Source organism: Balearica regulorum, chromosome 2 (assembly GCF_011004875.1).
Source record: "Balearica regulorum gibbericeps isolate bBalReg1 chromosome 2, bBalReg1.pri, whole genome shotgun sequence".
In the NCBI taxonomy this organism is placed as follows: Eukaryota; Metazoa; Chordata; class Aves; order Gruiformes; family Gruidae; genus Balearica; species Balearica regulorum.
The window spans coordinates 111,789,695-111,817,627 of record NC_046185.1 but is presented as its reverse complement, the minus strand read 5'-3'; the positions used below and the strand labels follow the sequence as shown (position 1 = coordinate 111,817,627).

At 37.5% G+C, this 27,933-nt stretch overlaps 1 protein-coding gene across 20 annotated transcripts in view; it reads left to right on the top strand.

The window, feature by feature from the left end:
* LOC142600499 (uncharacterized) overlaps nt 1-27,933 on the top strand; it is a 292,390-nt gene that overhangs the window by 35,430 nt on the left and 229,027 nt on the right. For 11 of the 20 annotated variants that reach the window (XR_012834013.1, XR_012834011.1, XR_012834019.1 and 8 more), the window contains exon 1: nt 16,929-17,018. The exons of the other annotated variants lie outside the window; for them this stretch is intronic. The gene's annotated coding sequence lies outside the window, so the exon portion shown is untranslated. Of the gene's footprint in view, nt 1-16,928; nt 17,019-27,933 lie in introns of those variants that run through there. 20 annotated transcript variants of the gene reach the window in all.

The following is a 27,933-nucleotide window of genomic DNA, read 5'->3' as shown; positions in this document are numbered from 1 at the left end:
GAAGATTACCCTGCATTGCCTTCACACACACACCCCCCCCCCTTTATTATTTCCCCCTCTTCCCTCTCCTTGGTACAATAGCCTAATTCAGATGCTGGAAACATGGCAGTAGAGAGTTCACAAAATATGGGAATTACACCCTTCATTTCCTGTCTTTTTTTCTATTTAGTAGAGAGACTGTAAATTATGATAATATCACATCTATAAAAAAAATAAAGACTCTTTCAATATTAAAGGAAATATAATAATTGAAAAATCAAGATATTATTATGGATTTTTTTTATGATAAAGATGGGATGCAACATTATGCCTGTGTCCTTTTAAAATTCAACATAACCAACCCAGCAAGCTCTATTGAATTTGGAATCTATTTATTTATTTTTCAGTTTTGGACCTCCTGGCTGTCCAAATGGAGTTTCAGAAGCCTACAATTAAGCTTCTGTTTATTAATAGTTTGGTCTAAATTTACAATATTATTGGATTGTTGTAGTAAAAAACTTTTTTTTTTATTAGTATGGATGTGGGGATCAAAAAAGCTGCCTTAGGAGAGAAACTAGAGAGTTTGTTGTTTAGTCTTAGAAACTGAAGGCTGGAGGGAAATGTGTAATAGATCTGTATAAATGCATAGCAGAAATGAATGCTAGGGTCAGAGAAGGGGTGCTTAAGCTAAAGGACACTGCTGACCCAGAAAAAAGGATGTTAAGTGACTAAATTTAGGCTGGAAAATGCTCCTTTGATGGTAAGAATATTCTTCTAATAACATTCTGGAATTGCCTTTTAATGTCAGCAGCAAGACTCAGGCCAAACGCAATTCAGAGGTAAAGTCTGATGACTTTCTGAATGGGATTTTATAATCAACTTGCATTAGCAGAGGTCTGCTTTGGAGGTGCTTTTTTTCCCTGTGTTTAATTTCTTTTTATAAAATAAAAAAATGTAAAAGTTTTTAAATGAGGAACTTAAAACATTTTTCTTTAGGACATGATATTTGGAGATTTATGTAAGAATTACATGAATGAAAAATTTTGCTGAAAGAATGCATTATTGTTTGGAGGTTTTCTGGCATTAGGTAAAATGAGTCTTGGTGTGCATGATGTGCTCTGTATCGCTACATCCTTGTGTGATACATCTAGATATAACTGGTAAGCCACTGAAGGACATACACTTACAAAATACAAAGGACACTTATGTCCCTTTCAATACCCCATGTACTTTATGCAAAAATAGACTCATTATGATACAATCTCCTAGATGTGTTGTAATCATATGTGACTTGTGGTCATAGAATAGTAGCTTTGGATTGCTGCCTGAGATGCAATGAAACAATTTAGGTGTCACAAATGCTACCCTGTTTCCAAACAAAGATTGGCTTCCTGTGCTTCTCAGGTTGAAACGTTTGGAGATGTGACCTTTTTGTACCTGTTTGTTTCAGATGATGATTTTTCGGGTACACTACATAATTTAATATAGGACCTGCTTTCTGCTTTTAAGTAGTAAAGTCTATGATACTCCATGCACTGCCTGACGGTCCATTACTCCTGAGTCAGACATTTGGGTTTCTCTGGACTCAGTTCCACTGTCTTTTCTCCAGCTTCTGATATGTAATAGTTCGTGTTCAGAGGTCCTTGTTGTATGCAGAGCTTGATTAGCCTGCACAAGATTTTATTTCTTATGTTTTTTGCTGCTCCGTTAGCTCCACTGAAGTTGCATTATTTTATGTCAGCTGTAAGATCTGGCCTGTAAAACTCCATGAATGTATGTCAAGTTTGAAAGTCAGGTTTTCTGAATTTAGAAGAACTAATGAAAATTTGCTACTTTTCACAGTGCAAAGCTGTTGAAAGGAAGCATTTGTAGTAATTTTTGCCTGAGTCAGGGGAGAGTTTAAGTAATGTACAGGTGGTAGCTATGGAAACAATATCTGAGTTTGTCTAGATGGTCATAAGGAAGGTAAATAATGAACAAATCATACCAAATAAATGTACAAGCTGTGCTGAACTGAGGTAAAACAAATTCACTAAGACAGACGCAGAACTAGAGGTTTACTGGCAGCTGCACACTTGTTTCTGTTCAGCGTGCGTGCAATGAATATAATCTTAGCCAAGGGTTGGTTGGGTTGCACATGTGACTTGACCCTAATGCTACAGGCTCCAATGTAGATTTTTTTTTTTTTTTTTTTTTTTTTAATATTTATCTCATGCCTTCCAGCGCAGCACACAAAGTCCATTGCTTTCTGGAGTGGTTTTAGTTTTTAGCTTATGATGTTTTTAGCTTTCAGTTTTCCCTGGCTCAGCTCTGATGTGGCAGTTACTAGTGATTTTGTATATGTGAGTTTAGGTAAATGGAGCTGGATTAAAAGATTTCAGGCTGGCCACTCTTTCTCTATTTATGTGCTTCATTCTACTTTCACAAAAAGATGTCAGTTGAGAAATCCCATTGCAAACCTTGTCTCATACTACCAGCTTTATGTGAGGTGTCCAGATGGGATGACTTCAAGAGCTAAGGCAATACAAAGTATAAAGTAAGAGGGGAGACTATTAACACAATCTTTAAACTGTTCAGTTTAGCTTTGATTGGAGAAATAACTAGGTTTCAATATTAAACTTTTTACTATTTATTGATGAACTGCTTTTTCTATTATTGCGTATTCAGATGTGGGAGGATTGATCAATAGGATTCTGTAAATAATTTGATTGCCATACTTTACTTGATCAACTATTTAATCCAAATAGTTGATAAACTGTTTCAAAGGCTTTAATTTGGGTGTGTGGAGGGCATTTGTCTCACTGAGTCAGAAAACAAGATGTTCAGCTAGTGTTAACAAAAATGTGCTGTTTGTAGAATAAAGCATTTTCTTTTCACATCTGTAAATTATTCAAATAATGAGATAAAAAAAAAAAAGGTCACTTTAGTTTGGTGGTTGGGACACTTTACCCAGGGAGTGGCGTCACTTGAGTTATTGTGTCTGGTTTGGTACATATGCATACTTACATATTTCTACCATGTGCAGAAGAATCAATAAGGGAGATTGAAAGCCCCACGTAATCATTAGATTATCCAGGTAGCTGTCCTGGAGATTGTGAGTTCACATGTCCTTTAGCAAACAAAACCTGCCTGCGTTTCATTGTGGGTGACTGGCTAAAGCCACTTTCCTCCTTACAAACCACTGGGTTAAAAAAGATTATCGTCCATCTTTGTGCGTGGTAGTGATGGATGAGCAGGGGTGTGATTGATCAGAAACACCCATAAAAATCAAATCAAAGCTATTTCTGCTTTTACTAGTTTGGAGTGAATTTGTGAAAGTTTCAAGCTGAAACTACATATGATGGAAATATTGTGGTTTGTGAATAAGTTTTGCCCAGCTCTCATCTGTGCGCAGATCAAAGCACACCCTAATGTTGTTCATTCAATAGTCATGCTGCACACCTAAGTACAGAGAATTGTCTTTTTATATAGGTCAAATAAGCCTACTAAAAAAATGTTCTCCTATGTGCAGTTATTCTCTAACAGTAATATTTCCTGGATGATCTCTGACAAAGTAGAAATCTGTGAAGAGAAAATTTTATAGTTCACTGGTAATCATAATAGCAGAGCTCTTGTTCCAAGAATGGGGGCCTAATTACTTTCTGAATTCCAAAAAATCAGACTGACTATAGTATATTTTACATCATGTGCTAAAGTTATTTTAAGATATGAGCAACTTCAATTTTTTAATAAAAGCTTTTCACATGGCACTTTAGGAAATCTGTATATAAGTGGGTTTACTGAATCACTTCCTTGGCATTTATTCAGGGGGATGCAAATCCTCTTAATTGGCAGCTATATATAGATGTCATAAATGCACAGTCATAATTTAATTAACTGGGTTTTATTTTTCTTTTTAGAAACATCTTTAAAATAAAATTGTGCATCTTCTTTGTGGTAATAAGTAAGGTTAATGTGTAATCCCTGGGCAAATGCCTGCTTATATCAGTCCTCAAAAGTTTGATCCGTTTTGAATTATTGTTCTCCATTTAACAACAATTTTTTTTTTTTTTTAATGCATCCTTAATTTTTGTTGTTTTCTCTCAAGAAAGGATTGAGAAATGATTAACAGAGTCCAATGGTAGTGGTGGAGACAACAACAACAAAAAAGTCATAATAAATTATTGAATATTGTGACAAGTTTCATTGCTTGCAGTGCTTCAAAAAGAATTACCCTCTCAAGGGTCTGATCCTAGTTCCATTCAAGCTGATGGAAGTTCTTCAAGTAATTAAATGGAAAACAGCACAGACGCAAGTTAAAATGAACTTGGTAGCTGGAGTGCTGCTTTATATTCTGTTTCAGCAGGGATTAAACCTGTTGCCTTGCTAAAATTTACTTACTAAATTTTAGTTGCAAAGCATCTGTAAAGTAATATTTTTAGGTTCTAGTGAGAAGCATCCCTGTCTTGCATTTACTTGTGTTTAATCTTCATTTGACTCTGTCACTGTGGGAAGGTATACTCACAGGTTTCCCATATGGAAGTCAATCTCTGACCTGTTTACTTGCAGGCTATTGGATGACCAGACTGTGCTGGCTTGCCTAAATTCACAATTTCAGTCATGCTACCTAAGCTGCACGTTGTCTGAATACTTTGGCTTTAATTATCTAGTATTCAGCACACCTTTAAAAATAGAGCTATCAAGTATTTTATGTTATAGTGACTAAGTGTAAAAATTGTTTTAAGATCATGTTAGGCAATACAAGTACACAGCACTTTCTCATTATGGTGGGTTGACCTTGGCTGTCTGCTACAGGCCCACCCAGCTGCACTCTCACTCCTCCAGGGAAAGTAAAACGGGGGGGGGGAGAGGGGAAAGCTCGGTGGTCAAGATAAAGACAAGGAGGTCACTTACCAAGGGGTGCAGGGGGATCGGGAATGGGGAGCTGCAGTCAGTCCATACCAGCTCCTCTCTGCCGCTCCTGCCCTCTTACGCTATTCCCCTGCCCCAGCGTGGGCTCCCCACAGGCCGCAGCGAATATCTGCCTGCTCTGGCGTGGGCTCTCCGGTGGAATCTCTGTGGGAGGGGTGGCTGGAGCCCCCTTCCTCCTCCTCCTGCTCTCCCCTCAGGCATGCAGGGCTGTTTCTCACATTTTTCCCCTCACCACTGGGCAGCGTTCTGCCCTTTCTTAGCGGCGCTTTCCCTGAGGGGCTCAGCTGTGCCCTGCAGTGGGGCCACTGGAACCGGCTGTGTCCGGCCCAGGGCAGCCCCGGCCTCTCCTCTCCTCAGAGGGACCCCGCAGCCTGCCACCAGCGCCTCGTGCACTCACCAAGAAATGCGCAAGTGATGCCCTGCAGACACCGGCAGAAGGTCGTGTTGCTCCCTCAGGTAATTTCCTACTCCTTTTTCTCTCATTCCATCCCCTTTCCTTTCCCTCATATTGACTGATCTGACCATGCCAGACTAATTGCATTGCCTTTCTATGCACCATTTGAAAAAGCTTGGTTAATTCTAGCTCATGAGCTCTTCCCTTCTCCACGGTAGCTTTTAATAGGGCTTCCCAAGAGCAGTTTCTAGTACACACAGTTTTCCCTGAAATGTCTAAACTAATAGCGGATTTTCTAATCTCTATCATTTTTGTAATATTTTATTTTTAGTGAGGTTTTCTACTGTGGGCTGTTTCCTTACAGGAATGTTTTCTTACCGGCTTCTTAGAGTACTGCCCAGTACCCCCCGGCTGCTGGGCAGCACCATTGCTGTCTCTCTTGCAGGCCCGCCATGCTCTGGCAATCTCTCTCATGTTGCTTCACTCATTTCAGAGCAGTTTCCTAAATTAACAGAGGCTGAACCACTATGCATGCTGTAGCAAGATGGAGGAGCACAGCTGCCTTGGTAGTTCTTTAGCCTGTTTGCATGAAACAGTGTTATAATTGATTTGTGTCAAAACTGACATGGTGAAACGTCAATTTTTATAGGTATTTGCACACTGTAAATGGTCCAGAGATTTTTAATAATCATGACAATTACCATGAGGAAAAGCTAAACAAACATTGGTTGGAAAAAGAAATGTGCGGGTACAGTTTGGTTTTGAAGAGGCCTTTAGGAAGGTGGTTCACTTGTTCCTAATGGCAACATACACCTGCCACTAGCACCTTGGCCTGAGGATTTTGATGTTTGTCAATGGAAATCTGCTGCTGCTTCCTGAACTGTGGCGTGGGAGTAATATTTTGTGTGAGTGGTTGCTCTGAGTGCTAAGGAGCCATAGAAATATTAACTATGTATTAAAACACTGCCTTGGTGTAGGGATAGGCTAGTAGTGATAAATATATGGATTTACAATTAGGTGGTGCTTGTTGAGGTGAAGGTAATCGTACACATTTCAGCATTTTTATTAAATTTATCAAAGATTTCTGACTTTATGGCAATGATGGCAGATCTCTGCACATGGTTGTGTACAATGCTGACTTCTACACTGTAAGCTTTTGGGGCCAAAGAGTCTTTGCTAACGATCTTATTTAAGGTTTGGGGAAGAACCTGCATGGATCTTAATGAGATTCATCCAGGGGATTAGCAGAATGAGGTTCTGAAATATTTTTCTCCTTAGGATACCTACTGTGCTGTATTGAAGAACACAAGTTAAATAAGTGGATAATGGGGAGGAAGGGTGGGTCAGCAAAACTTACTTGTTAACAAACTCTGTTAGGACTTTCAAAAGGCCTTTAAAAACATGCTTCCTCTCCTCAGAGGCACAGAGAAGAACATGTGTACAACAAAATTTCCAGATGTTATAAAGGATCTGTCTATGCTGTAATGTAAATGTTGAAGTACCTGAGTTAGCCTAAAAGAAGCACTGGAATGCTTCAGCCATGATAACCTGGCAGCTTATCAAGACTAGTGATTTTTTTACTGTTCCTCAGTCAGAAACAACCAGGGAAGGTAGCTGGGTACAGGCTTCTCACAGAGGACAGCCTGTGCTGAGACCTTTGTTGAAATAGGGGAACTGCTCCTGGCACCTTAACTTGGTCCTTTGAATGCAGCTGGAATGTCTCCCTGTTGCTGTGAAAATTATGTACAAAATTATTTAGAATCATTTAGAATCAGTCAGATAAGAGGAAAAAAACCCAAACACCAAAACCAAGTAACAAACCCCACTTTTTTCAAGTTTTGTACATTTAAAAGAGGATCCAAAAACCATCGCGTACTTATGTACAGTAAGAAGTTAGAAAAAAGCTTTGAAAGTGATCACTGTATCACTACTTATGCTTAGAGGATAAACCAACCTTTACTATCTGAGATCAGGAGGAAACTTTTCCACGTTGGGGCAGCTCATCCTGCAGCTGCATGTCTTACTGAATCTACTCTACTGAGTAGGTTTTGCTGCATCTCTTACAGAATCAGCTGGGACTGGCCACTGTTTGAGAGACATCAGTGTATGTGAACCATTGGTCTCATCTATCATGGCAGCTCTTTTTTCTCCATGAAGTGTAAACCAGGGAAACTGAAAGAAGTGTGGTTTGGGGAGCTCAGGTTGAGGTAGGAACAAGGACTGGTACTGCATAGGGATTCTTCCATTGCACACAATTAGCTTCTGGACTTAAATTGTATGCTAAGGTGTTTGGGTTTGTGTTTTGTTTGGGATTTAGGGTTTGTTTTTTTTTTGGAGGTTCTTGTTGGGGTTTTTTTTAATCTTTTCCTGTATGTTACTGTCTCCCTGCTACCTATATTTTTTCTTTTTTTAATAAAGAAATTTTTTTATTATTAATTTCCTATGTCAACTAAAGAACTTTAGTATGACATCAAGATAAGGCCTTGATACGGTCCCATGTAAATCAGATACAGCTGTTTCTTAAATCCAGTCATTCTTGCCTTCTTGTTTTCTAGTAATTACCTCATCTACAAGAAATACTGTATTCCTGTATTGCGCCCCTGAGTATACTAAGTGTTTCTATTAGCTTGCCTGCTGCTGAGACCTCTTAGATATTTTTTTTAAACATCTTTCTTTCATCTAAATAAATAATACGGGGGTTGCACTCACTTTACTTTGCATCTTCAGTATTCCCACTGGTATAAGAAAGTTTTTGTTGTATACATTCCTTGTTTCCCTTGATGTCTGCCTATGGAGATTTGAGATCAGGGATTGCTCATACACTCTGGAGTCTTTGTTGGTTACAAGCTGAGATGTCCCAAGTTGGCATTCTGGTTGATTGTAATTTCTCCACATCTTTTCCGTCCACTCCTGGGAGATGTATATCTGTTTCAGTCATTTAATCTCTGTTTTTTATGAGCAATTAGTCAAAGAATTAATGTAATGCCAATAAATTACCCCAATCTCTGTCAGAGGCCTTCTTGTCCCCTGCTGCAACACAGTTCCAGAAGTTTTTTTTTTTTTAATGTCCTCCATCTCTCAGAAGGTGGGGTTTAATTTGTATATTTGTTCTGTGTCACTTAAACTGGTCATATAATATCATTTGCAAGGTCATTGTCTCTTATTTCTGGCCCAAATACAATAAAACACTTAAGCATGTATTTATCTTTAGGCAACTAAGTGCTCCTATTGTCTCTGACTTTATTTCGTTACTTTCCTGTGAAAATGCATCTACTTCCTGGATAAAATCTGGTTTATTTGGCAGATTTGGTGATATGGTGCCTTCCTGTTGCAAATACAGAGTTCCTGTCATGCTTTACAGAAAGCACAGTGTTAAATACCTTTTTTATAAAAAATTAATTTCCATGTGGTCTGGGTTCTTCTCTGAGTAGAATAGATAAGTGAGTCAAACCATACAGAAATCAGGGTGGAAGTCTGATGGGGACATACCTCTGCTTGCAGTAGTAACTTCTGTCCCATCAGCCACCCAGTTCTTTCACATTGTGCACTCCATGCCCTTCTACTCATTTGGTGTGATTTTTTTTTTTCTTCTCTTTTTCCTTCTAAACCTTTCATCCCAAGGATAACATTGGCATCACATTGAAAGTGAAGTATACTGTGCAATTTCAGATGTGTGGACTTCACCTAAGTTTTCCAGGTTTTATGTCATAGCTTTCCCGTGAGTTTACTTGCATGCCATAGTCAGCCCGATGTAAGAATTTTTGAAAATGGAAGAAAAATTCCTGAATTATTCATCACCCTTGCCCATGCCTTTTGGGGTGTAATGGTTGCTGCCTTCTGTACCGTAGGGGTGGGAAAGAAGTTCCTGAGCTCTGTCCTCTACTGATTCTTTGTTGCAAAGATGACAACCCCTGCCCCTCCAAAATATTGTAAGATTAATTAGTTCAAAAAGCTTAACAGCCTCTGCATCACTTTGACATCCTTGGTGAAAAAACAGTATTTTAGTTCAAAGATGTTTACGCAATGTGTCTCTCTGTCCTATCTTCCTAAAATGCTAAAGCATGAAACAAACCCATTCTGAATGAAGGTGGATGACAAAACACCACTTGCATTTATAGCATACCTATTTTTAGGATTTCCTATTAGCTTCTGGGCTTTAATTTACCTTTACAGGCTGGTGAAAAAAACATTACTAGCTACGTTATTTTCCAAATAAGCAAAGGCATGAAAAGGCATATGCTAGCATTTTCAAATGTAAGTGTGGGATATCCTATGGATGCCTAGGCTAAGATATCTGGTTGTTTTGTACTTCTCAGTGTAAGTGTGTTTAGTTTTGCCATGCAGCTCTAACAGTGCTGCAGGTAGCTGTTCCAAAGCTATAAAAGTCTACAGAAAGTGCAAGGGAAGAAGAAACTGGCCTCAGAAGGGGAAGAAAAGAATGTGTTAGATTTTTTTCATGATACACAGTGTTTTGAATAATAGTGTTTCTTCACTGAAGTAATTTGAAATTTAAAATTGCATTACAATAAGTGTTTTAATACTAGAGTGTTATATGTCCCGATGACATAATGATTACTACCAATTCTTAATAAACAGTGACTTGTTTATAGCATGTATTGACCCTTTAAAATACTTTTTAAATGGGTAAATGGGATACCAGCTGTATTTGTGAACCTCTTGGAAAAATTGACATCAACCTACAGTGTACACAGCTCTCATCATGGCACTTGAACACCTGTCAGAGGTTCTAGTTATAGATGATGAATAAAAATATTCCATATTGAATCATGCACGTTTCCAGAATTCAGGATGCTGCAGGAATGTTGTGTCACTTGGAGAGATAAAGAATGCCAACTGTATTTATTTTCTGAGAGCCCTCCTTGCCAGGCTGTGAGTAATGCCCTGTTTTACATTCTGCGTTTTGTGTTCCAAAGTCCACAGTCTCTGTTCATTGTTCCAAGTCATGAATTCTGGACATGATGTGGGCAAAATAAATTTCGCATACTTCTGTTACCTCTTGGTAATTCTCAGCTAAAAGAACAAGTTAATTTAGATGAAAGACCAACCAGTTCAGTATAATTGAAAAGAAAATTGTGCTTCATTGCCAGTGCCACAATTGAAGCTTTGCTTCTGATAAAGAATAAAGGTGAGCCTTTTAACACCTTTGAGCATTAGTGCAAAGCTTAGCATAAAACCTGCCCTAAATATAGCTCTATAAGACACCATCTGGGCTTCAGTAAACACACAAGTGTAAGTAGCATAAATTAGTGTTTGAAATTTCTGAAGTAATTTCCTTCATCCTCTTGTTAAATAACTTGGCTGTGGATGGTCCATCAGTTTAAATGATAGCACAAAAGGTCCTACAGCTACAAAACAAACTATTTTGGCTTGCTTCTTGGGTGGCTGCTTATTGTTTTACAAGACAATGGGAATTGTCATAGTGCTTTGGATTATTTTCATAAATTTATTGAATATTTATTGTTAGGATTACTCCAGTTTTGTATTTTGAAGCTTGATACTACTTATATTTTAAAGAAATCCTCTGGTACTATTCCAGTTTTCTGTGATTTTTCCGAACTGTTCGCTTTCAAAATCCTTTTAATTTTTATTTGTGAACTGAGTAAACAATCTGGAAGTCATTGATAGACAATAAAAATGGCACCCCACAATGCTATTTAAAAAAAAAAAAGGCGACAGACACTATTATCTTGTCTACGTTTGACATACTTTCCTAAAATTTCCCACAATTACTGGCTTAATTTCAGCTCTTCTGGTGGTATAAAATGTAGAAATGTTAGTAGAGACAGGGCACTGATGTGAGCTGGTGTTTCAGATCACCCATTGTTGTTTATTGCTATTTATTACTTGTGTATTACAGTTTCTAGAAGCCAGAGTCATGGATCAGTATCCCATTGAGCTAGGCACCAGGCCAGCTCTAGAGAGCAAGACTGTCCCTGCCACACTGGGTTAAAACATGATAGTTAAAATTCTGGTGAGCTGTCAACATGGAAATGTCTCTTTGGTTAGCAGAAATGCGCAGGCAAACCAATACATCTCCCAGTAAATGCACATACTAGCTTGTGCTTTTAGAACAGCTTCCATGGGGAGGTTGTGCCCCCTTTACCACTGTAAAAATCAAGTCACTTCTTGATGTTTGATTCTACTCACTACAAGAATATAAGTGCTTTAGAAATAAATATAAAAATTGTGATAGAGAAAGAAGTCCTCATGCAAGACTTAGTGTAATATGTAGCTTTTGTTCTGTACTGGCAGATGTAATGATAACTTGTCATTCCAGTATTTGCGTATAGGTTACTGGAGAGCATGAGGAAAATAAGTAGCAACATTTTGTCTTCCTTGTGAAAATTTCTCTTATACAAATACATCACTATATATGCTACCATATTCTGTAATTTGGCACGGCAAATTCACCCCTAAGCAGAGGTGACCAGATTCAGTAGACACATAACAAGTAAGGAACTGTGGAAGTATTTTATTGAACCATAAATGTTACTATGTTCACAATAGTACAGAATCTGCTATTTCTGCAGAAATTAACATCTTTTGACTGATCTGAGATCAAGCTGTAACTTTAAAACCTGTTGCGTGCTCTGATTGGTTTTGACTAGAGGATGACATTCCAGTATATTTCTTCAAATGAGCCTTTGTTCCAGAAGGTGTTTAATTGCCCTTTTAGAAGAGGCACACGTACCAGAATAAACATGGTTTTACCTCTGTAGGTTTTTCCTATGGGGAAAAGGCACTGTCTGTTTTGTGTTTTCAGGAACAGATGAGGTTTCAATAACTATAAGACAACAATAATTGGTGGACATAATGAAGTACTGGTTTGTCTATAAACTTAGCTGGCAACAAATGGGAATAGCATGCTGAATAAAGTTACTACAGTAAAGAATATCAGCCCGGAGCATCTTTACTTATGCTGAATTACGTTAGTGCTTGATAATGCTTGGATTGTTTCTTCTTCGGCACCAAATGCAGCATTGCTGGGAATTCACCATGTTGTGTAATGAGATTAACATTTATTTATGGATTTCATTCATCAGTACTGAAGTCATTTCCTAAAGGCATTTTTTGAATGCTTTATTATTATTGTATCAACTTTCCGTTGTATCATCATGATATTTTTGGTTAGGGAGGTGGCAAGTATGCAAGCATTTCAAAAAAGGCATGAACTTGGAGCCCAACTGGCAGACTTTAATTTGTCATTTTTGCACGCTGCCAGTCTGCCTTAGATACTAATATTTCTTGGTATCAATTATAATGGATGGGCAAACTGCTTTTATTTAATTTTCAATTGTTTCATAGCAAGTTTAGACAAAAGAGAGGAAAGACTCTTGTTGGATGTATTGAGAGTAGGACAACGATTGGGATGTTCAAATGATCTCTATAGAAGTGACATTTAGAAATTCTGAACTAGTAGATGTTACAGGGTTGCCGTTGCCTTGTCTCACAGCCCTTTGGGGATCCTTCCAATTTAGGCAAGCTCCCCAGTGTCTTTTGGTAAGAAATATTCTCCCCTTTTGTTTTCTCCTGTGCCACCCAGATCTAGAATCCAGCTTGTCCATTTTTATTTTTTGTAATGGCCCTGGAATATTTATTCTACGAGATCATGGTTCCCTGGGGCAATACCTATGGAGAGATGAAACTACTTCTTTTTGCTTCTTTAGAAAGCACTTTGATTTACTATTGCCATTGTGTAGCTTATTTAGCATGTTTCTGGCTACATATTTTCTTTGTTACAGCCTTCTAAGAATACCATTAGTAAAACCTCACATATCATACTATCGTAAGTATTGATTTCCTACTAATCTTACTGGAATTACATCTGGCTTTGCTAAAAGACCATTGGGTAAACACTATCATTAAAGATGGTAGAATTGGAACTGAGTCCACTAAGTGAAGACCTGCTTCTACTTTGCTCCCTTGCAAATCCAGCTGGTTGAAGATGCACAGCTACCAAGCCCTCGTGATCATTCTTCCCACTTATAACTTTGCAGTACAGTAGCTCATGTGGCAGGTAAACAACTGTGCAGCTGCATGCCCCATCTCGTCCACATGATGAATGTAGGAAGAGATGACAGAAATAAACCCTAGCTCAATCAAATGACATTACATTAGCAATTGCGAAGAAAAGACTTAAGAGTTTAGTAATCCATTAATGGGGGTGTTTAACATTTCTTGGCTAGAAATGAGACTTTTTTTAGAGCTACAAGGAATGAGCATTTACCCTGCTTTAGAACAGGCATACAAAAAACCTAATATGAAAACTTTTCGAAACAGATCCAGGAAGCCAGCTATCATTATGCTTTCCTTTAGTGATGAAGCATTTTAGAGACAGGTCAAATTCCTTCCTAAATTGCATTAGTGGTCACAAAACATCCAGAAAAATATGGTATGTCTAGAAATACCCTAAATGGCCTGTTTTCAGAAGGCTTGTCTGTATAACATGGGTTGATGTTTTTCTTTGTGTGTGGCTTTAATTTTGGTTGGTTGTTTGTCTTTTCCAAAGCAGAATGTGGTCTAGGAGAGGAGATATTAAAAGGTATTTGAAAGAGTACGGTCTATTTATATGTAGCACTGATTATCAGAAAAACAGCTTTTGAATGGAGAAATGGAGTCTTATGTGATTGCAGATAACTTATACTGGGAAAGGGTATATAGTGTAGATAAGTCAAAGAAAAAGAATTCTGAAGATTTACATTATGTTTTTTACCTTGAATTACTTAGATTTTGCAGATAGACCATAAGTATATCAATTTGGAAGTTTTTTTTAAAATCTGGGACACTCTTGTTCACAATTCATGAATCAGTTGTTTCCCTGAAGGAGAATGTGACTGAAGTCTTTTAAAATTGTAATGGAATACTTGACTTAGCTTTACTACGGAAGTCAACTCAAAACAAAATGTTATTTGGGTCAGAAAGACTGGAACATACATGTATTATTTTACATAACATCTCATATTTTACACTGTTCTTTTATTAGAGTGTTGAAGCTAAAGTCCTGCACCTGAAATTACCTTTATTATGTTTTGTAGTGAAAATCACTTTATGATGTTAATTTGTCATAGCAAAAGTTGTATATTAGAAATGCAGTGTTTATATTGGCATACTATTGTATTTTCATGGAGTATTGAATAAGAAAAGTGGCAAGAGTTTGGCTATTGCAGCAAAACTCTAAACTATCCAAGAATGAGTTAAACGCTAGGAAGTCAAAGATTTCCTAATCCGTCTTTGAAAGAGGGTACCAACTTTTCCAAGGAATGAAATACTTGCATATTGAACATATTATTGAGTGTGGACTCACAGTCTCCTCACTTGCTCAATGGATTATCTCAGATTTATTAATTTTTGACCTGATACTATGTGGTGCAAAGAAGTAGGTTTATGTTCATATCTTCCTATGCTGGAGCTTCAGTTCCATGGTAGCAAATGCCCAGAATAGAGTTTAGCATTAACGAACTCCTTTAAAACCATTATTCTGGAGTGTAACGTCCCTTTTCATGCTGGTATGCAACCTTGTCCCCTGCCACTCGGGGCCAGGTAACTGGAATTTTTAAAAAGTGTGCTGAGTGCTGCAGGTTCAGTAATGTTTGATTTTTGTTGCTTAAGAGTGTAAAGGAAATGTTAGAAGAACAGGCTTCAATTTAAAATTTCCAGATATGTCTCTTGCAAACATGGCCAGGACTATTGTTAGAACTGTCTGCCTTTTGTTATGTTTGTACCTCTGCAAGTCCAAGACGAACGAACAAATGTGGGATATAAAAATTGTATTGGAGTGTGTTTAGATGAGAAATTATTCTTCCTTAGAAATGGTGCCTTTGGATAGCCATGCCACCGTTTAAGGCAATTTTGGGCATAGAACAGGTACAAGGTCAGAGGCAAGCTGAGGAATGTGTTTCAATCAATGAAATACTTTATTTTCAAAGTATCTGCTCACATGTAATGTTTCATGGTAAATATGAAATGTTTTAGAAACACAATAGTGTAAAAGGATAGTTATGGACCACATGCTGTAATCAAGTGACTGCTGGTATCAAATGGTCCCTTAAGCCTGAGCAGACAATTTGTTGGCAGTACTATTGAAATATCTTTGCTTTATTGCCTTGCCACTATAAATAATAGTTTCAGATATTTAAGGCTCCACTCCATGTCTTAGAGGGGCAAGGAATACCTGTCTATTTTGTGTTGAATGCTCCTTTTGTTGCATTCATTTTGCTGTATTACTTTTATTAGTTTCTTTGCAAATAGGCATAGTTCAGGATGTGTACTCTATTGCCACTTAAGATGGAGACAGAAACCACAGCACCATCTTCACTGTAAGCAAAACTCTTTTCACATCTATCAAGTGTCTGAACAGACAAAAGAGCTTTGATCACTTTCAGTCTCTTTTAACAAGGGACTTGTTTTAATTATAGAATGCTTTAGCTATTACTACACATTTGCCTGGCACAGTTGGCATATGACATCATTTTACAAAAGCTTGGGTTTCTTTAGAGCATTCCAGCCTTAGGCTGCTGTTCTTAGAACTAAAGAAGGAGCATTATTTTTCCACCAACTGAAGAAGGTATCTTTTAAATACAGCCAATAAAAATAAGATGATAATCCAGAACCATTCCCAAGTAATGACCACAAAGCAGCAGTCACCTAATGAAGACTTATTCATATTCACCACTGCAGTATTTCCGGTGATCTCATGACAATACCAAAATTTTTCCCTTTTCCTCATGCAGGAAAAAAATAGGATAGAATTTCTGGTAATCCCCCCACCAGTGTTCATTTTATAAAAAATTGTATTGTTCTCTAGAAAAAAAAATGCTGGGGAATGTTTTTCTTTCCTTGTATATGTTGTATACAATGTATATTATATATGAAATGCCACGTAAGATCAGTGTAATGTAAGAAGAAACTATCAGAGCTGTCAGCTAATAATAAAAACAGTAAATAATATTTGATGTGTGCGTTTGACTACTTTGCAATATGCAGAGTTTGTAATTAAATAGAGTACTAGTACTAATATTTGGCATTGCTGATATCTGTGAGCATTTTTTTTATTTCTTGGAGTAAGGTATGATGAAATAGGTCTTGTTAATTACATTTTAGTGATTCTTTGGTAGAGCAGAATATGAAGGCTATTCTCAACGTCATTTCTGTAACCAGCATAAATTCTATACCTATCCTAGCATTTGGGCTTGTTTGCTCTTGTCTCCAGTCAGCTTTATGACTTAAGTCAGGATTACTTTTTTCCTCTAATGAGATGTAAACCATTCATTTTTTTCACACAGCGCAGTATGTTTAAAACTTAGCATAATGTAGCTACAATATTATGACAGTGACTGCCTGAAGTTAAAGTTTTATAAAAAACCTCACAAGTTCATTGAATGATTTTTCAGAAATAAAGACTGTTGAACTAAAATTTTACAGCTTGGTGTTTGTCCAGTGTCAGTCTTTTCCTCTGTTTTGGGGGAGTGAGTTTGGTTTTGGATGTTTCAGCATCATCAGTATAGAGTGCTGCTTATAGTTAAAACAAACAAATATATAAATCCCTCACTAAATCTTGGTATTTCTGCATTCCTGTAAGTCTCAGTTCTGATCTTATTGACTACAGAAGTGCATGATCAGACAGTAGTATAAATTTTCAGTAGTATAAATCCTATTCCAGAATGTATGGTGCATATGTGCATCACTAACCAGCAGCTCTTTGGTGATCTGTAAGGTAAGTTTATCTTTTCACTAACTTCAATGTAATTAGGGCCATATTTGCGATGTATGGCAAATCCAATAAAAATTGCTATGCTTGTGGTATGTTTATGTGAATTTTCTTTAGAAAGCTTGTCAGTTTACCATCTGGTGATTTTTCTTATGGTAAATCTCAGCAATTATTTAGATTAGTAGTTGGTATTACTAAATATTTGACATAAGAAGTCTCGTTTTCTCAGAACCATTAACAAAATACTCAGATCTGACTTGAATACAATTTCTAAAATCTTAATATATCAAATTATAGATCCTTTATTCTGATGGCTTTTGAGCCAATCTTTAGCACACATGACTTTGCTTACTGCTGTAAAGAAGTCTTTGTGTGACTGTTTTTAATGCACGTAATTCAAAAAGCTACAACCATTTACCTGTACTAAACATATTACAGAAGTTATAGCTTATGATTTAGTAAATCAGTGCATAGGTTGTGTGTTACTACCCCAGGCACTAAAGTTGGCATCAAGAGTCCAAAACCTCATTAAATTGGATAAGTGTGAATGCTATTCAATACCATTTTACATTTGGCAGTTTTAGCGTTCTGTTTTTACAAGGTTGAATAACATTTTGTTTTCTTAAGCTTTGGATTTGCATGCCTTCAGAAGGAGAACCTCATTTTCTATTTTAGAAAAATTATCTCTGCAGTGTCTACAGGGAGCATCTACATGACAAAATTAAACAGTGGAACTGTAGTCATCTTTATCACACTAATCCTTCCCCAGAGATTAGACTGTATTTATTCTAGTGTCTGAAGTCTTTCAGCATATTTAATGTGAGTAGATTCATATTATCTTTAATTATGCTATTTAAACCCTGTTCAATTTAATGCTCAGATAAGTCATGTTCTTCAGGAGCCATTTATATGTCCAGGGTGAGAAGTTAGTAGGATAACGTCACTGACAGTCATAGTAGCTCTGATTTAGCTCTATTAGCGTGACATATTGAAAGCTCATTAAATTTCTCTTTTACATCCAGGGATGCCAGCCTTGTTAGTTGGTGAAAGTTGCGCACTGTAACCAGCTGTATTTTCAATTTAGGGAGGCCTTAGCACAGGCATGAGACACAAATGTGAGCCTCTCCTGTTTGTGTTCACATCATAGCTCCAAGAAGTTGGTGGAGGGTTAATGTGATGACATTTTGGGAGGGCTACCTGCATTTCAGGAGGCTGCCCCTCGTATTCTGAGGTGTTGATAGGTCTTTATTCCTCCAGAAAATCTGATGGAGTGCTGGAGACCAGCTGCTGGTGCAGTGTTTTTTCTCATATAGTAGTCTTTTAAATTGTTTCTGCAAAATACAATAATTCAAAAAGCAACTGTGTGCTCTAAGTAGTATTATTAATGCATAGGTAGCATTTATAAACATGAAGTGTTTGATTATATAGATCTAAAATAAGCTTTGTGTCTAATACCATTTTATTCTACTGCTTCTGGAATGGTACAGGGTCTGTGTAAGCGTTTGTCCTGAGTTAACCACTTCCCGTATTTCCCCTGAGAAGTGGCAGTGAAGGCCTAGAGGGGAATGAGAAGGAAGAGAAATTATTTGTGGACTCTTTAGGGTAGGTTTGCAGGGGTTCTGGGCTAATCCAGATGGACAGTAATTGGTCTGCAATCTTCAGCTGCGTTCTCTTCATGCAGTTTTACAAGCAATAAACTTGGAGGGGAGAGGGCAGGAAAGGGAAGAGAATACAAAGCAAGAAAACTCCAAACCACATTTCTGTGTTTCTCTTGAGCTCCCTGCCGTTCCTTTGGGTTGGCACAAATCCTCTGTCTCTCTCGCTCATTGTAACTACTCTTCTTCCTGGAGGATGAGGAGCCTGAGCAGGCTTTGCTGCTTTTCATTAGCACCCGCCCTGGAATGTCTTTGAACGCTGGTAGTGCATTTTCACAGGGGCACTGTGAGGAAGAGGGGCAGCAGGGTTGCCAGTCTAATCCGGCATTTGTGAGAGACTCCAAAGTGCACCCTCTCTCAGGTGTTTATATTTTGCCTGGAAAGGGAACCAAACCAGAGATTTTGTGAAATGTGACAAAAATATTTGTGTATGAAACTTGACTTAAAAATGCTGAATTTTTTTCAAAGCTGCTCTTAATGGAAGCATACATTTCAAAGGATGCTGAGCTGGAAAACTCAGCATGGAAAAATCAGTTCCTTCTCTCTGTGAGGGTATCACAAGTTTTGATCTGAGAGAAATAGCTAGTTGAATAGAAGGATAGCTGGTGCAACATGAGAGGTAAGTGTCTAGAATATGGGAAGTTCAAGTCTTGTTTCTGCGAGGTATCAGGTGAGTCCCAACACTGTTATACCCTTGGCTTTCCTTGGGTGGAACTATTCCACTTTATAGAAAAAAAAATAGTGAGAACTTAAGTCTAGGTCTTGCATAGGACTTTATCAAGTAATTCCCTAAATCTAATGCTATTTAATGATGATCTGATTGAACATGTATAACAAGGTTGAAAAATATTTACTTGGGAACAGCAAATATGATGTAAGACTCTTTCCATCACTTCTTCCCCTCCCCCCACCCTTACCTCAGTAGGTTTGAGAAGGAGCCAGCACTGATTTAGGCTGCTATGCACACCAGATACAGTGTGAGGCCACTCACAAACATCACCTTGAGTCTCCCTGCTGGTTAGCTAGCATGATGCAGTTTCTGCAGTGAACATACCTGCTTCTCAGCCCATGACAATGCAATTTATACAGCTTCTGGTTATAGATCTTGTGTTTTTCATGGCATGGTTGCTGCACAATGGTACTTTACACAGTGAAAATCTGCCCTTAAAGAAGTGAGTCTCATCAGATGTAGCATGCCCCCTTCCTTATAGGTCTTCCACACCTCATGAGAATGCTTCTTTATCTCCAGTTAGATTTTAGCCTCCATTCTCAAGAAAATGAGGTTTAGAGGATGACTCTCTTCCTCTCTCTTTCTCCCTGAGGAACTCATGAATTTACTTGCATACATGAGAAACCTGAAAGCATAATAAAAGCAGATCTTTCTTCTTTCAGATTGAAGAATGCCAATGTGTTGAAACTTTTGCTTTTCTTTTCAGCATTATAAAAAAATTACAATCTTCATCCAGTGGTAGGCCACTGCTTTTTTAATCACTGTCTTTGGTTTGCTAGTGAAGCAAGATGTTCTCTGGTTCTTACCGTGGAATATTGGGGCTTTTTGGTAATAATCACAGAATTTTAGGGTTAAAAGGGAGCACAAGAGATCATCTAGTTCATCAACCTGTCCCAAGGCAGCATGAGATAATCCTGACAGATGTTTGTCTAACCTGTTCCAAAACTTTACAGTTATTCTTTAAGGCCCCCAGGCAATCTATTACAGAGCTTCACTACCCTTACTCTTGGGTATTTTTTGCAAATGTTTAAAAAACTTCTTTTCTGCCATTAAGGCCATCACTTCTTGTCACTATGGATATGGGAAGCAGATTGCTAGCTTGCCCTTTGCAGTAGTTGTCTTTTTTTTTTTTTTTTTTTTAGCTTAAAAATTGTATCATCTCTATCCTGCTTTACTTTGCTTGATGGAGCTCCAGTTCTTGCAGTCTTCCCTTGTGATTAGTGTTTTCTGTAGACCATGCATAGCGTTATCCTGTGTCCCTGTAAACTCTCTTTAAACAGTTCCTGCATTTCCTTTTTTTTCCTTAGCTCAGAATATACTCTACCAATCATTCTTCTCTACTAGAAAATTAGTTCTTCTAAAACTGAACTCCTGTTCATTTGTGGTCTACCATTGCAATGATGGATGGCAACAATACAGAGTTAAGTTACGTTGATATAGTACTTTTTGTGTTAAGAGATTACCACTGGAGGCAGTGAGGGATATCATATATACTTGCTCAGTTGTCACTTTTTCCTTAACATTTACTTAAGACTGGTGTTGGAGATCAGATACTGAACTAGATGTTTCCAAAAATGACTGTATGCTCTAATAATCCATGTCTTTCAATGATGTTTTACTGCTGAGTATATGAAACTTTGAGGGTATATTTCTCTCAGGCTTTAAAAATCAGTGCAAGAATTGGGCATGTTAAAAGACGAATGTTCATTTTATACTAAGTTTATAAACAGAAATCTGCACTGTTGGCTATCTTGCTGATGGTCAAGTATCATTTGCTGTTCAGCAGAAGAGCCAGCAAATACTGTGGGTCAGGGGAACCCCTGGTAGACAACCTCTGTGGAAATAATTTTATCCCAGCTTAAAATGGAAGGACTTGTGGCCATTGCATATGCATCCATTTATAGATATCAGAGGGACTGTGAATGACTTGTAATCTTTGGTAAAATCTTTAACAAGCATTAACTCTAGCCATAGTCTTAAATTTCCATGACTGTCTCTCATAAAATGTCTCTCTTGGGGAAAACGATGTTTTGGTTTTGATTCTTAAATTCAGAGTGAAGAGTTCAGTTATTTGTGTAAGACTATTATTAAGTCATCATGTCTTAAGAGTTAAATTATTTAAAGCACTTTGCTATAGCTGAACTTTTATTTGCACCAACCCTGTCTTCCTTGAAAAGAGAAACATTCAAGGTGAGAATCCAGCTTCTGAGCAAATGCTCCTCAATACAGAATTTTTTTTTTTTCCTATTACTGCATGTTAAAAAAATGCTCTGGTGGGGGTTTTTTGTTTGTTTTTTTCTTGTTTTTTGAGAATTCATATATTATATTTAGGTCTCTGTTACTGTCCCCACTTATTTCTTGAATGCTTTGTTTGAAGATGTGTGCACCTTGTCTAAAAAGCCAGCTGGGATGCCACAAATAGTGTCTGTTCTATTTATGACTGCAAAGTAATTACAATGGAATTTAAAGACTTGGTTTATAGATCCAAAACGAGGATCTTCTGTGTACACTAAAAGGATGAATCCTTTCCAGACCACTTCTTATTTGGCTGAAGATGAAGTTGAGGAAGCATTTTGGAGTGTCAGCCAAGGCTGCTTTTAGAAAGACCTGGGTGGGATTCATGCTGTTGATATCCAAATAAAAAGAGGCCCTGATTTTAATCTCTGCATGGTTACTTTATTGTAGTTATGAAACCATGAATTAACTTTAAAGCTTTCAGGGATGAAAGGAGACATATAAGCAAGTGCCTGTTATCTTTTTTAGATTCATGGGAAAATATTTTATCCGGTGTCCTAGTGGCTTTCTCTTGTGGACTTGTCTTTTGTTTATTCTGTTTCTGTGTGGTATGTGTTTTAGTTTCTTTCCTATGAGAGCAAGAAACTGTCTGTGTGAGAGAAATATGTACGGCAACAGGAAGAGATGGGTACCAGTTTGGGGAGGAGAGAGGGGCTCATCTGTTGTACTTTAATGAAAGTGTAATACGTATTCTCTGCTTAAGGTGAAGCTGAATATAGCTCTTCCTGGTAAATGTCACTGAAAGTTGGTGGGTTTTAGTCTTTCTCAGCTAAATAGTTGTTTTCAGAATTCAGTAAGGAGTAACAATATTGAATGATAAAGAATGTAGGTATAATCATATGAAGAATATAGATGCAATCATTGTGAGGAATACCTTTTAGATTATCTAGAAACCTGTTAGAGTTTAAATACTGTCCTCTCCCCAGTTTCTTTAGACATCTCAGCACCCCCTCTCCCCATCCATAAATCAGATGGATGCCAGGGCATAATTTGTAGGGAATATATACTTACTAAAATATACTGCTTACAATTTTAACATTTAAAAATGAATGAGCATAACTTTGGGACAGGAGAGAAGAATGCCTCTAGAGTGTGTGTGACGAAGAAAAAAGTGTATTCTCTAAGCACTGACTTAAATGATTTTGAGGTAGAGAGGTCTCTGCCTTCACACCAGGACACATTTTTTAATCAAGACAAAAGATTTGGCTGCATGATTGTATTCCCAAGCAAAGGTTTATATTTTGATATCTAAAGAATAAGATATGTTGATATTCTCAAAGACATAGCGACATTCTCTTTCTGGTTTGCTTCTTGTGATAAAGTCAAATGGGCTTCCCAGGCCTAACTGGAAGGCAAAACTGGACCCATCTAGTGATAATGACATTAGTTAATGAGTCATGGCCAATAATGTACAGGTAGTACAGAAAAGAGCAGAGACCAATTTGAATGTAGCCACTGAGTGAACATACAGTGGAAAAACATGCTGGCTTCTCCTCACCAGCATGGAAAATCAGATGCTTTGAAGTCCATTCTGCATTCTTTTCATTATGAAGTTATAATTCTTGAGCAGACCTGCATGATAATGACATTATTAAAAAATGCCTTCTGAAAATGAAATTCTTTGCTTAATTTAGCTCTCTTCATGGATGAAGCATGAACGACATTTTCTTCTTTCTTCCATCTGCTGTATCCTGTGTTTCATCTTTCCTTTTTTTTTCTGCAATGTTATTTTACAGCTGTAATGAATGTATTAGGGTTCCTATATATAGTTAAAAATGTGCTCTTAGCACAGTTAGAATCAGACAGTGGCAAATACAAAATTAAAACAGGGCTGTTGTGCCAAAAAGGTGGACTTGGTGGAGTGATGCTGTTGTCCTTGGCAGTCCGCTGAGCAGATACTGCCAGTGTCACTTGGGGGACAGAGGAGACAGGGGATGAGCAAAAATAGACCACCTACTGCATGTTTTTTTACACTGGGATTATACAGTTATTCTAGTCCATGTGCCAAAAGTGACAGACTTTGAATTTGTGTGTGGCTTTTTTAGTGGTTACATGTAGCTGCAGTGCATGTTGGCAAATGGAACTGACACCATTTTTCTCAGGAAGCAACCAATTGTTTGCATAGTTAGTCTGAGTCTAGCAAGTACTTGTGTTCATGCTGACCATCTCTGCATTCCCAGCCTACACCACTTTGCCTTTTCTCCCCTTCTCAACGAGGAAAAAGAGCAACCAAACTCCAGATATTTTAGTGAGCAAATATTATTGCAATTGGGTTGGCAGGAATGGGAACTGCTCTTTGGGTCAAAGGCTGCTAGTTAAACAAATACAGTTATGCCACTCAGACTGCCTGTCAGTTATTGGAGAACTGTGATTTTCTTTTTTTCTTTTTTTTCTCTTTTTTTTTGGGAGGGAGTTGGGGACACAACAAGATTAATACATCCAAAGGATGGAAATTATTTATAACTTTGTAGGATATAAAAATTTCTGGAATAAAGCACACTTGTGTATCTGCACCATGTGAAACTTTTTCTTATCCGGCATAGTGGGAATTTAAGAGTTTTCAAAGTCGCTATACCTTTTCCTTCTCCTAAATCTATATGGCAGAACTCAGCTCCAATATCCTGCTCTTTCAGCCTGGGCAAAATGCCTAGTGAAATCAGCAAACTCATAAACTGGACTTTTAAAGTGTAACAAGATCTGAATATAGGAAGTACAACCATCATCCCTATTTGAGAGAAAAAAATTTGTCCTTAAAAGCTTAGCTGAGGCTAAATCATCATTTACTTAATTCAGTTGACATTATTTAATGTTGGCAGCAGCATGTGTGTATGTACCACTGCCCTCCTAGTCAATGGAAGATGTCATAACCATTCAAGTGATTTATCAGTTTATAATTGTTATGCTCTGTAGTAGCTGGAGGCCAAGAGGAAGATAGTAGAGATTCTGCTTTAGCTCAAATTTTCCCTGTGGAAACATCCTACAGAATGGTAGTAGGAATAAAATTAGTGCTTTACTATAGAAACCTAATAGGATTATGTCATCCCAAAGCCTATATAATTTACTGGCCATAATTATAATGCTTTGCTCTGTAGACTGTAACACAGAATTACTCTGACTATGGGATGATTGAGAAAAACAAACTACAACATTTTTAGGTGAGGCTATCATTCTCCAATAAATTCAATAGTATTCTTCCAAAATGATCCAAATAAATAGCATCCAAAATGAGCACAGGCTTCAAGATGAGGTTTTACAAAGGCAACTGTGCTACCATAATCCATTTCTATCAAAGAAAAGATTAGCCAAAAAGAATAGGACTGATCTAAAGCAATCTCTGCTCAATCTACCAAGCCACATACACAGTAAGTCAGGATTAGGTGGGCTTACTCCCTGGCAGAGTTGTTTCTGCATGCTTTCCTTTTTACTCCAAAGCTGCTACAGAATGCTGAAAGACTTCACAATTCAAATCTCTTCAATCCACCTGTAGTTCCTTGGGATGTAAATATTGCCTTCCAACTCTGAACAGTGTTAAGTGATTGAGGTCTACCTGAGTCTGCAGATGGCCTGAATCAGATCTCAAAGCTTCTTCCTTCCTGACACTTTGCGAAAATGCACATCGTTGTTCTCATTAAATGTTTCTATAATTGCCCTTTTAGCAATTGGTTTGCATACTTCCCCAGGAATTCAAATGATCTATCATCATGAGTGCAAAAAGCTCTGAACTTCTGCCATCTGGTCATACATATCCTTAGCACTCTCAACTTGTGCATGTTCTTAAAACAAAAATCTGCATTGTGCATTTAGATTCTTTCCTTTTTTGCGTTTTCTTCAGTAGAAATGGATTTGAAGATTTATGGTGACAGAGTGGCCCTTACAAAATAAAACATCAAACTTTCAGTCAGTACTATTTTTGGAGGGTATTTGAACAATTACAGAAAAATCTCATAGAATGTAGTGGAGAAGACTAGCCTATCATGAGTATTTTATAGCTTTTTTTTTTAAATAGTCTTTTCATACCAAGAATTGCTTAGTCTACAAGGCTGTTTAAAGGGTAGACAAAGGGTAAAAAAAAGAAACTGTGGGGACACTGGGGACAAGTTACTTGAAAACTTGAGGCCAGCAGGTAGCAAGTTGAATTTCATAAGAAATAAAACAGAAAAATAATCTAGGTTTTCCAAATAAATGTAAACATGCATATGATTCCAGTAGTCAGAAAAATACAGTTAAATTTTCATATTTGGCTCAGCATGACTTCATTTTTGTTTAGCATAACATGCTGAACAATTGCCCCTCTCTGGCACTGAGCCATACCAGGATATGGATGTGCTGTATGTAATCAGGATCCACTAGTACTGTGCCTTTTTTTTTTTCTACCTTATATACTTTCTGTAAGGTGTACGTGTAGCTTTTGCACTGTTAGGCAATCTGTATTTTTAACAAAACTAGTGAATTGGTTTCCAAAACAGAGATTCAAAATATGGGCATTTCCACTGTTCTCATGTCTCAGATGGGAGTTCTGCAGCAGAGGGTTTAATATGGTCTCAGGTCACTTTGTTACACTGCAAGTCTGATGCCCTGCTTTAACTCAGCTGTACTTCGACAGGCAACAGAAGGGATAAGAGTAGCTCCGAACAAGTTTTGGACCCCTCTGAAGTCTGGGGCTGTCCTCAGATGTACCCAGTTCTCACAAGAAAGTGGAGTGGACTCAGAACCTCACTGGGTGTTGCTGTGAATGGAGTGCAGCAGTAGTCAGAAAATTTGGTCCCTTGTCCTGTGTGGGAAGCTCTATATAATTGATATAGAGTTACCACTATTGTATGAATTTTTGGGGAAGATCTTGAGAAATTACTTTTGGGCAGGTAGGTTGCCTTTTAAGTTGTCCTTCTGCTGCTTGTGTGTTGTAAAAGGGCTGGGACATTCAAAGCAGAATTAGGCCCAACACATACTGGGACCGTGATACATACTTCCATGCATAAGACAGAGATCTTCCTGACAGAATAAGTCTGGATTGTAAAGGAATAGATTTCCTTACACCTGTGCATAGACTGTATTTAAATCATGTATCTATTTTTGCTGTATGGATTTTATATCCTGAATTCCATCACTTTCATTTAAATGCCAGTATATAAATTGCAATACTGGAGGCCACTAGATCCATGTAAGCAGCAAAGAGCTAACATACTAAGACAGTCAAAATGTGGAGGAAGATGTAAAGACATGTTGCACTCTGATGAAGGTTACCAGACAACTACAGAAAAGCCTCAAAGCATCCTTCAAACCTCAGGAATAAATGCACTAAAAAGTTACCATGGGAACAACCAATTTAATGAACCAATAAAAACAGGCAGCTATCTACACCTCAACCAAATTATACAAACAAACAATAAAAACAGAACCATAAATCAGCTGAACTCTATAACTAAGCAGGAAGTGGAAAAACTAAAATATTAAACACAGGAATAAGGGGGGGGGACCCCAACAATCCAATGCTAACTAAGATATAAACCAGAAAAATATAAATGCTATATAGAAAACAAAATTGAGTATCACCACAAGGCAACATGTACAACTAAGTAAATGCTTCTATGTAGATAAATGTTAGCTTTTTTGTGCGTGTGTGATTTCTACTAATTTCTTTACAGTTTCATCAGTTGATTTTTCAACATTATACACAGGCAGCCTGCTTCACCCACTATACTGAAGTCAATGTCTTATGCTGATTTCATGAGAACAGATTCTGTCCAACATACTGGTATTAATGAAGAATGTGTTGGATATCGATATCTAGTCTCCTCTCTGAAAATATAGAAGACTCATGATTTTGATTAAAAGGATATCAATCTATCTCCTTAGACATTAAGATCCCTCTAGACTTAGACTCCTCCAGTATTTGCCTACCTATTTTTAATACTGAGCTATGTGAAACTATGAAGTGGTGTTATAAGGTGACGTTTATCTGACAAAGCATAATTAACATAAAAGGAATTTATTATCTATTACTGTTAGCGAGGCCCAGTTTTTAAAGAGGGTAGAAAGAACAATTCATGAGGAGGAAAGGCTATAGCTGTAGCTGGAATAATTTTTAAAGAAGAGCTCAGATGTGATAAAAGGACAAGTGAGACTAGGCCCCTTAAGATTAATTTGTAAGTTGAAAGTATCTTGGAAGTGTTCAGTCTTCCTCAACCAAATGGTTTCAGTCGCGTAAGATTTATGGATGTGATGTCAATAAAAATTTGTACTG